Source organism: Carex rostrata, chromosome 27, assembly GCF_964058835.1.
Source record: "Carex rostrata chromosome 27, lpCarRost1.2, whole genome shotgun sequence".
In the NCBI taxonomy this organism is placed as follows: Eukaryota; Viridiplantae; Streptophyta; class Magnoliopsida; order Poales; family Cyperaceae; genus Carex; species Carex rostrata.
The window spans coordinates 1,319,072-1,331,347 of NC_135944.1; positions in this window are offsets into that span (position 1 = coordinate 1,319,072).

A 12,276-nucleotide genomic window follows, 5' to 3' on the forward strand; every position below is an offset into this window, starting at 1 on the left:
TCCATCACGTTGATTATTATTATTATTATTTTTATTATCCTATTTAGTGTTCAAATTTTGAGGACAAAATTCTTTTTAAGGGGGAAAGAATGTAATATTCCTTGATCGTTGATTAGTTGTATTTTCTTATCGAAATAATTCTAGGAACAAATAATATTTATACTTTATATAAATATATATGATTAAGCATAGATAAGAGACATATGTCATGGAACGTAATAAATAACTATTAAGAAGCTTACATAAAGATCTACAAATATTACGTTATATGATATTACAAAATTCTAAGACATTATGTTCAAAATATTGTACCTAAGTAGAATATATATTTACGCGCTGAAATATTCTGAAAAATAATTGATTGGGAGTATATTTCTCATAACTTTGTCACAATAAATAAATATATATAGAAAATAATGTTGTCCAATATAGTATACAGAATTGAAATATATAGAAATCTAACAAGGAGACCAACGACTTTTATGTTTTGTGCTTTTCCATATTTTAAACATACAAGTGTCAATATGTGTATAATCGATATGTACATATTATGCTTCTGCTCATATCAAATTCTCCTAATATACTTACTATACGTGTAATTTTGAAAAGATTTCATCACCTATCTAACTGCTGACAATGAAATTACCATCTCTCAAAATTAAATAAAACAAAAGAAAAAAAGAACAGCAACACAAAGAACTGTGATTCCATCTCATATGCATCAAACATTAAAACTTTCCATCTTCATTTCAAACAAAAAAAAGAAGAAGATTATTTTCTTTAATTCTCCTTCCTTAAAATTCGGTCTTTCCTCCTTTGTTTTCCCGCCTACATGACCTGCACTCCTTCGCCAGCTAACAACCTAACGCCAGATCCCTCTCTATAATAGCCCCTTACTACCCTCTAGCATGATAACCCTAACAGCCCCTCACCTGTCCTCTCTCTCTCTTTGTCCTTCTCTGCCTAGAACCCCAGCTGCCCGAGATGCACAAGGAGCTGTAAGAATAAGAACATCCGTCGCTGCTGCACGTCGTGCACTGCCCCCCTGCACCACCAGCCACCGCCAAAGAAGCTGACCACCGGCAGCCACCACGGTCCATGCACCACCCTTATCTTTTCTCCCATGTGCCTTGCTCTCAAGGTAAACCCATATCAAAAGTTCATTATTTAACCATTGTCCGATGAGTACTTGTTTAGATGACGTTATTATATTATAAACTTAGTGGTAAAGATTTGTTAGTTGTTAACATCGATCATACGCCAAAGCTCCTTCTATTATTCATGTTTATGTTTTATATCTATATATTGAACCTATCTTTACTTTACTACCCTCTTCATATTATTATACCTTTTAAATAATATCAAACAGTAGGTTTATTTTTGTTTTAAAGTATATAAAAATCTATCTTAGTTCTCATATATTTTAATTATCTTTATACTTTACCATTATTCAGTGACTTTTAAATCTTTGTTGAAGATTTAATGTAACCATATTAATTTTTACTATGTACTCTAATTATTTTCAACAAAGAGAATATAATCGCACTTATTAAATAGCTATATTTTAAAGGACTTGGTTAAATAAAGTTATGATGCATATATGTCAAGTCTTTATTTGCCTTTTCATCTCTGATTTTAAAACGGATTGTTAAGTAGGTTGTAACTGGCAAAACATATTAAGTATTATAGACAAGTGTTGTCAAGCGATGTTAAATATAATCATGTTTATGTAATTTAGGTTTGAATCTTGAAGTATTAGAAGAGTGGAAGAACGAATAAATTACTACAATAAGAGGTGCGGGTTTCCTAGACTTTATAAAACTATTTTACTTTCCTATTGTCATTAAACTGTTTATTATCATTGCATTAGTTGGATTTATGCATGTTGTTGTCGAACCATTCGTATGACTTGAGTAGACACAAATAACTTGCATGAAATAATAGGATTCATATATTGACCAATGGACTTGCATGAATAGGATGTGTTGAGCATGACATGAACTGTGTGATTGAATAAATGTGTTTTTGAAAAAGAACGAATATGGTAATTGAACAGGGGCCAATATGCTTGCATATTGGGATGTATACATTGGGTTTAGTTTCGACTGGACCCCTCGTTAACGTGACTGTAGGCGAAAGCGGTCCTGTCACGGATGTGATTGTAGGCTGACGCGGTCCCTTCACGGACGTGATCGTAGGCGCAAGCGGTCCTTTCACGGACGTGATTGTAGGCGGAAGCGGTCCTATCACGCCAAGACCTAGCGGCATATGAATTCACCGTCTAGTGAGGCAAACGAACAAGATTAACGGATTTTTCTTTAAATAAATGAAAGTAAATGAATGAGGTAACAATAGGATATACATTGCATTGGAAGAAGCATACGCATTTTATTTATGTATTTTCATATTTGTGAATATAAGTAAATGTTTTATAAGCTCTAGGCTGGAACTAAATCCCGCACTGAGAGAAGGTTCGATCTCTCACCCGTTCCACTTTTATGTGGGTTCCAGGTAATGACGCAGAAGGATTCGAGCAAGGACAAAAGTGAGACTAAGCGGGAAGGCTTATGATTAATAAAGTGCCACATGTTGTTTACTTTTTATATTTCTTTTCCACAATTCTATATTGATACATTGAGCAGGCATGGCAGTGTCTGTGTTACTAGCCATGTCTGCCATGATCGTTTGTGAAAACTCTTTTGCTTATGAAATAAATGTGGCTTTATTTATATTGTTATTGATAATGTATGTGATGTGAATACGCCTTACGTAGAAATACGTGGCGGGTTGTCTCGGGGTGTGACAGACGCGGTGCTTAACATGATGGGTCCATAGAAGAGGACTAAATGTGTCAGGATCATGCACACCATCTGGAAAATCGGCCTGAGACGACGGATCCGCTCCAGTCGAATCCTCAAAACCCCTACCAGTCGTATCATCATACGACGACGGGCCCTCTCCAGTCGGATCCACCGAGGACGTGCCAGCTCCACTCGGATCCACAGGATCTGCACCCTCTGCAGGCTCAGCTCGTACTCCCCACCGTCTAACTTTAGGCATACTACATTTGCCAAAAAATATTAATCAAAACATACAATTTATATAAATTTTTTTTAATAAGAATTGAATGTATATAATCCCAAAATAATTGCATGTATATGATTTAAAAAAAAAAATTTTGTTGAAAATAAATAAACTTTACCAAAAAAAATGCATATACAACTCTGGGTTTACTTTTTGGGTGTATATGCAATTTTTTTACAAAATTAATTTTGCATGTATATGCATTTTTTTTGTAAAAAAAAAAAATTTACAAAAAACAAAATTAATTTTTAAACAAAAAAAATGCATATACATGCACATGCAATTTATTTACATGCAATTATTTTGGGTTTATTTTTTTTAGATTTATTGAAAATCACTGTTTTTGCATGGTCCACAATTTTGATATACATGCAATTCTTTGAAATTTTAAACCGCACAAAATTTTTGCAGACCTAAATTTAAAAAAAAAAAAATGAGATATACATGCAATTTACTTACAATAAAAAAAAATATATATGTCATTTTTAAACAAAATTACTTTTACTTCAAATTATTTTGTATTGATATATACATATTTTTCATGAACTATCACAAAAATAATTTTCAAAAAATAAATATGCATATTTTTAAATCATAAACCCAAAAAATAAATTCTTAAACCGTTCAACCATTTGAACCATAAATTTCAACCCTAAATTGACAAACATAAACCCTAAATTTAACTATAAACCCTAAATTTTACCATAAATTCACAATTGACAACTATAAACCCTAAATTGAACCATATGACATTCAAGCAATTTTACCATAAATCATAATCCTCAATTCGAGTAATTGAACCAATTCAAGCAATTGAAGCATCTAATTTAAGCAATCAATCAATTCAACCATCTAATTCAAGAATCCAATCGAACTAATTCGACCAATTCAATCAATTCAACTAATTACTCACATTTAACCCTAAACATCGAATCAAACCAAACCGAATCACATTACATCATTTAATCACATTTAACCGAAACCCTAAACCCTAATCGAATCAAAAAGAAGAAAACTCACTTGTTCGATCGAGAGAGAAGCGAATCGAGGCGCGAGGCAGTGACGAGCGTGGTGCGAGGCAGAGAGGGGTCGACTCGGCAGGGCTTCTTTCTTCTTCTTTTTTCTCTTTTTTTCTCTGTTTTTTTTGGCAGAGAGGAGGGGGAGGGGCTCACGGGTTTAGGGTTTATTAGATGGGCAGTGGGGCGCCAGATGGGGGGGGCGCCTCACTTGTGGTATGGGGCGCCAGATGGGGGGGCGCCTCACGGGCTTTTTTGGGCCGCCCGAAGCCCAGGCGGTCAGGGCAGATTTGATAAAAATTTGGAGACAGGGGCATTTTTAAAATTTTGATTTGTTTTAGGGATATTAATAAAAATCGCCGCATCATTTACGTTGTATTAATCTATTATGTAGTTAAAAAAATGTTTGTTTATTTTATCAAATCATTTTATTGGTACCACTCTACTATATTACGGGAAATTGATGATAGTAACAATTTTTTTTTTTTTGGCTTCTTGAAAAGTTTTTGTGTATATTTTTATTTAGTATAATTTTATTGAATATTTTTACAAATTTATATTTAAATTATTTCTCAAATGTTGTCTTTTTTTTATATTTTATTTATTATATATATTATAGATACAATTTTTGTTGTTTGTTTGATATCAAAGAGACGTACATAATTTTAATAAAAAGTTTTTAATATAATAAAATATAATATATTACAACAATTAATAAAATTTAAAAATCTCCATGTAATGCAATTGCAGAATACTTATTATTAACTAAATACATTTCAAATAATTAATGCAAGACTTCGCATCTAGTCAATTTAATAATTGAACGTATCATGAAAAGTAAGAGCTAGATTTATGCTTGTATCTTTTTCCTCTCTCCTCAGAGTTCTCACAAAAAAATGCTCCCAATTGTTTTCAGCCTCCAATTAATATTCTTTCTTGCTTACGCCCAAGTTGGTGGAATTCTTAAATATCTCGGCAAGAACAATTAATAGAGGATGCTTGTGAATACTTAAGGTACATTCAACTTTTACATAATTTCAGTCCTAACACAGATAGTGTTTATTGTTGCAATTTTTATACCTTAATTAATGCTTCAACTTCCTTTCGTTTACTTAAAAACTTTAAAATCAAACCACAAGCACCAACTTGTAAAGAAACTAATTTTGATAATTCGTTCCGTGTATGGTGCAGGCAAAAAATGAAGCCCTATGAACCCTCCTCAAACAGAAATTGGGCCATAAATGTGTTCTTGAAAATATATTGAAAATATCAACAAGCCCACATCAGCGGTGTAAAATTTGTTTTTTTATTTCGTGTCTTTTATTGGGCCAGTGCCAGTCACTGAAACATATATTGGGCCGGGCCTTAGATATGATAGTAGAAATGCTCGACCTGTTTTGAATATTTTTTCCATACATGTGAACTCTTTGAATATATTTCCAGCTGTATATTTGCAAAGGACATAAATTTGAGATTATTTTTACAAGAAAAAAATAAACTAAAAATGAATTTTCAAGAAATTTATGTACTAGTGTATTAGTTGAGTCACATCAGGATGACATTGCGTCCTTCAAAAGAAATTCTCTCTGGCACTTTATTATTGTTTTTCTTTCTTTTTTAAATTTATTTCTGCCTCAGAACACTGTAAGCAAAATGCAAGAGGATAATGCATGCTTTTTGTTTCTTTAAACAACCGAGTTGAACTTTTGTGGAATTTTGGCAACTCCACTAATTAAGAAAGTTGACAAAATGTGTCGTATTTCTGATTCATAACATATCTCTCAGTAGCTTACTATATATAATACATATATATACCAAAATATTTTGTTGTGGAGGAATCAATAGATACAGTTTCATTAAAAACGGTTAAAATTTCTCATCCTAAATTCGGTACACCTAGGAATTACCTGCGGCAATGTTATTGGGTAAACATTCACAATTGATTTACTCATTTAATTATATTTTCATTACAAAAACATTTGAGTGTGTCCTGGGTAAAAGAGGTGAATTGAGTGCATCGAGACATTTGAGTGTGTACGTTGTTTATTTATTTATTTTTTTGCATATTTATGAAGATATTTTGTTTAATCAAGAGTCAAGATCAATACCGATGCAGATATTTTGTTTGATTTTGTCTTCTTCTTGTTTTTTGTTGTTCAAATCAAGCAGGGTCGAAAGTAGTCCTGGCAAACAGTCTGTCATGATGGAAATAATTTATATTTAAATTCTTAGAAAGATTTCAACATAAGTACAGTCTATGTTTTCTTTAGAATAAATCTCACGTTGATTGTGATGTGATAAAGACATCTCTTGGTAAAATATTTCTCCTTAGTCGTTGCAGTTTGAAGCTTACTTCATAAATCTGTTTGGTTTTTTCTTATATAGGGTCTGGATTTGCCACTTGTAGCCAACTTCATATTTACATTATCTAAAGAAAAAATAATTAGTTTCTGAAATGTCTCCCACGAACTACTATTCTATGTGCGGGATAGAAGAGAGGATATATAAAAACAATTTTAATATCCTCTTTCCCTTTTTTTTTTTTTTTTAGAAAAAAGATTTTTGAAAGGCAGAGAGAGGATATATGAGGTTGGCTATAAGTACAAATTAAAACCATGACCCTATATAAGAAAACCCAAATAGAGAACTGCAACAAGCTTAAAGTGTGAGGACTAAGGCGAAATTTCATATAGCAAGAGTTGTCATTATTACATCACAATTAATGTGATCTAGACATCTTCTAAAGAAAACATATATTGCTGATTTTTAAAAATATTTCTGGAAATGAGAAGAGATATTTCATAGAGAAAGGATTACTAACGAGTGATGGTGCAGGAAGCTAAAGACCGAGTAAGTCTTCACATTTCTCTATCAGAGGAGTCTAGTCATTAAGACTAAGAATAAGGAAGAGGGTGAGATAAGGAGGACTGAGTGAGTGTTGGAGATGTGTTCTGGATAGAGGCTAGCTGAGATTGTATCTTTTGTCGATTAGACCTTCTCGACCTTAACCTTTTCTGCACATAGCAGATATATGTACATGGTGGGACCACTTAAGATTAACAAATCAATTTGCGGCTAAAATATCCCAGCAAACCTCTAATTCTTTCACTTTAATTTATTACTAAACATGACGCTAGACTTATAGCACACTTATCTAATTAAATTTGTAATAACTAATATCACATGCACCGTTAAATTATGGCACAGAAAATATATTTGTCAAAGACTTCCCAATTTATGACTGAATACACATTCATTTTTTCAGTTATATAATTAATATCTTTGTTGGAGAAAAGTTACAAAAATTTCACTAATTTTAATTTTTGACAAAGACTGAGTGAGTGTTGGAGATAAATTCGGGGTAGAAGCTGAGTTTGGATCTTTTGCTGATTAGACCACCTCGTCTCCACCTTTCTGCATATGGGAGATATATGTACAAGGTGGGACCCACTTAGTATTGACAAATCAATTTGCAGAATCACTCAAACTTGAATAATTTTTTTAGCATAATATATTATTCATAAAATCTGAATATATCATATTAGCTTGAATGTAAAATCTTTCTAACAGATGAATCCTTTAAAAAAAACTTTTATGATATATGGTATTTGTTTCTTCTACAAGAAAATCTTAGTTAACATACAAATCATTTGAACTAGGTATTCTATCATATGTATTTATTTATTATAAAATTTCATAAATCCTGACTTTCATAATTAATAAAACATTTAACACATAGCATATTAAAAACAATTTAGTGAGATAATCATGCTTGAATAAACACACATACACACATACATATACGTACATATATGTACATGCACATATACGTATATACGTACATATATATGTACTTATATGTATATAAACATACTAGTCAAGTGTCGGCCATGTGTTGTTGTGGAGATTGAATTGAAAAACTGTTTTGATCACTTTTTTTAAATGTGATTAATTTAAGAATTGATTGCATAATAATGTATTAGTCAATAATAAAATCAAACAAGAACCTTAGAATTTGATTCTAAAACTATATATACCAAGATGATTACAGATTTTTAAAATTACATCACATCCAAAACTTATTTTCTTGTTCTTTTCAGAAATACCCGTGCGCTTCCAATCACAATGATATAAAATACAAAAAAAAATTATACTAATTCTAATTGACAATTCATAATATAAGTCAAAACATTGTTCTCATACATTTATAGCAATTACCATTAAAAGAAAGCACATACATAATTTCAAAAGAAAACAACACTCAAAATCTCAACATGAAACATCATCCAAAACATATTAAACATCTAACATAATCCTTTCTCTGAGGTTCTTAGCTACAATAATAGTTATATATTCCTACAAAATAACATAAGGTGTGTTACATATTAATTGTAGCATTAGATTTGGAGAACGACCATAACTACATATTTAAACAATCTTTAAACAATCTTTAGAATCACAAGTCTATGTTTTTCAGAATCAGCAGTCTTTGTACCATATTGTATATATGAAGTTGGCTATAAGTGACAAAATCAAACTCTCTATATAAGAAAAACCAAACAGACAACTCAAATAAGCTTAAAATATAAGGACTAAAGAGAAAGTTCTTAACAATTAATACGAGTCTTCTTCTAATGAAATAATAGACTGCTAATTCTGAAAATTCTTTTCTGCAGACCGAGTGAGTCTTTGCATTTCTCTCTCAATGTAAGTCTCAGTCTGAGTCTTCATTATACCGATTAGAGGCCTTCTCACTTTCACGCGGGAGATATATGTACATGGTGGGCCACACTTAATATTGACAAATCAAGTTGCAGCATCTATCAGCATCAAAATTTGACATAGCAAATCAGACCACAAGTGGTTCAGTCCATATGGAGGGGCCGAATAAGGATGTAATGGCTATTACGTCCTTAGTGGGGTACCAAATTATTGCACTGAACATTAGATATGCTACCAATTTTAGACTGAATTATACACCCATTCAGTTGTCAGTTCGAAAATCCTTTTTGTTTTTTAATTTTACTGTTGTGCTTTTTTCTATAATTTTATTAGTACCATTGTCTACAAAATTAAGTTTGATTGAATATATCCATTATGACATTGGTGTTTAATCTGATCGTGAAAGTAGAATTGAAAGAAATGCTTAGCAAGGAAAATATATATATTCCTTGCTAAGCATTTCGTTCAATTCTACTTTTACGATCAGATTAAACACCAATGTCATAATGGATATATTCTATCAAACTTAATTTTGTAAACAATGGTACTTAACACAAGAGTATACTCTATATCCTATGGGAATGTATATTAAAAAAGAAAAATAATCAAACTCTGAATCTTGGTCCAACCGTCTGGTCCAGTTTGAATTAGTTTCGATATGCATTATGTTACAAAATAATAATTAGTTTCTAAAACGCCTCACATATATGAACTAGTATTGTACGTGAGGGGGAAAGAAAGAGAGTGTGTAACCATTCTCATATAACCTTTCTCTTTTTTTCCTTTGTTATAAAATATTTTCGAAAAAAGTTAGATGATTTGAGGTTTGTTATAAGTGTCAAAACCAGACCCTATCTAAGAAAAAACAAATAGACAACAGAAACAAGCTTAAAATGTAAGGACTAAGGCAAAATGTTTTAGCAAGAGATGTCATTATTAAATCATTAATGCAAGCTAGACTTCTTGTAAAGAAATCATACTCCAGGTCTTGAAAATTTATTCTCTCTTAAAATTAGGCTACAATTTTTAAAGATAAAGAGTCTAGTCAATTAGGCTTCTAAAGACCGATCGAGTAAGCGGAAGAAGAAGATGGCAATTAGCCTTTGGTGTGATTTCATACAAAGCTGATGTTTATAGTTTTGGGATGCTACTGATGGAGATGGCAAGCGGAAGAAGAAACGTCGATAATCATGCAGAGAGCTCGAGCCAAGTCTATTACCCATCATGGATCTACAACCAGATGAAACTTGTAGATGAGGCACTTAATAATAATTTGCAAAATAGTGTTTCACAATTTGGAGAAATAGAAGGAATTCTATATAAGGTTGCCTTGTGGTGCATTCAAATGAGGGCATCTAATCGTCCTTCCATGAGCAGAGTGATTGAGATGCTGTAGTGTGGGGAAGATAGCTTGGAGATGCCGCCGAGACCTTTCACGACATGCTCGCCTGAGAATGTTTCAATGAGATGCTCCCAAATTGATTTATGTGGCATTGAGATGTCAGAGATTTCAGAGGAAATTAGTTTGCTTTAATTAAGTAATGTAAATAAATAAACATGTGTTGTATCTTGAAGTATCTATGTAGCTAATGTGACTAGATTAATGAAAGCCACCTTGCTGCTTTTTAGTTAATATAAGGCAGAGATTTAATAATTTAAAAGTATTTTCTTACATTCATTTCTTATAAAATTAAATTATTCAAATTTTGTTAGGTATTATTGAAGATATATAGCTGAATTTAAAATTGCAGGGGCTTATGTGGAAAAATTTCCTTCTACCTAGTACGTATGAAGTATGAATAGTAGAGAGCGCGGTACAGGAGATGGCTACAATTGAAAAAATAGGAGATGTTAAGGCAAGTGCACGTTTCAGTACTCTTCTATAAATTTGCTCCTTGAACCCCACTCCATTTTCTAATATGCAGGATCAGATTTGAATAGCCGGGATGTGCTTATCCTTTGATCCAAGGGCTGAGATCCGCAGGATCAGCTTTTTCTATGAACCACACGAGTTTTTCTTGCTAGTTAACGCAATTATTACATAATTTCTAATTGGGAAAAGGTGCTGAACTTTTTCCCACTAGTGGAGAAACACTAATCTGGATCGGTTTTTACAAATAACCGATCCTAATTCAAACTTTTAGTATCGCCTGTTTAACCGATCCAGATTAGTTTCGCATTTATATTGCCTGGATCAGGATTGCCTCTAGATCCGATCCTAATGTGCGTAAATAACCGATCCAGATTAGTGTTTTTCCACTAGTGTCCTATGATCCCTATATATTTATAATTTTATAACAAATTTGTGTTTATTTATCTCTTTATGTTATGCATCTCAATTTGAGATATTATTTTGGAATGTCCGTCTCGCTTTTACGAAAAAATATGAGTGAAACATTAATTTTCTTTTATAAATCATTTAAATACTTTTCTAAATTTTTTGCTGATTTGAACAACAAAAATTGAATGTATGAAGTATTTAGTCGCTTGGATCCTACTGGATCTCCGATAACCCGTTTATGACCCTATATAACTGTTGGGATAAACTCAACAATACTGCACTGCTTTGTGCCAGTATGCAAAAGATTGAAGAGAGAAGAATATTTTTCTGAATAGAAACAACGCTTTATTTCCTTTCTCTCTTACTCAATTACATAAAGTTATGCAGTATTTAAAGCAATACAATGTTCCTAAATTAAGCACCCACAACTTCCCTAAATTAAGCACCCACTACACAACATGCTGAAAATAACTAATCACTACGCTAACTAGTCCGAAAATAACTATGCTTAAAATAACCAATGCCTAAAATAGTCATTGCAGTTTTCATACGTCTAAAAACTGATTCTAACTAAACTAAACCAATGCAGAGATTATCTAAAAATAATTTTGAATTAACTTTCAACAATAACAAGTAACTAATAACTATCAGATAAAAACTTGCTTCTAAAATTTAGTATAAACATTAACTATTCAAGTAGTCACAAACTTTTTTTTTCCTTCTATGTTATCTACCTAAATATAACTTGATCGTTAATATATATATTTTTTTTCATTTTTTTGGTCCTTGCTAGGCATTTTTTAGTGCTACTTTTACGATCAGATATATTAAACACCAATATCCTAATGGATATATTCTAGCAAACTTAATTTTCTAAACAATGGTACTTAATTAACACAAGAGTATACTCTATATCCTATGGGAATGTATATGAAAAAAGAAAAATATTCAATCTCTAAATCTTGGTCCAAGCATCTAGTCGGATCCGAATTTCTAACGTTAATAACAATAAAATTTCAACCGAATTTTAAACTTGCAACTTCCCACTCGTAGAATATTGCCTTAGCTATATTTAGTCCAAAGAAAGAATCTCAGTTTTATTATTTCTATCATTATTTTTTTATTTAGCTTTTAGTTAAACTTAATTTACATAAAATAAATGATTAAGCTGTG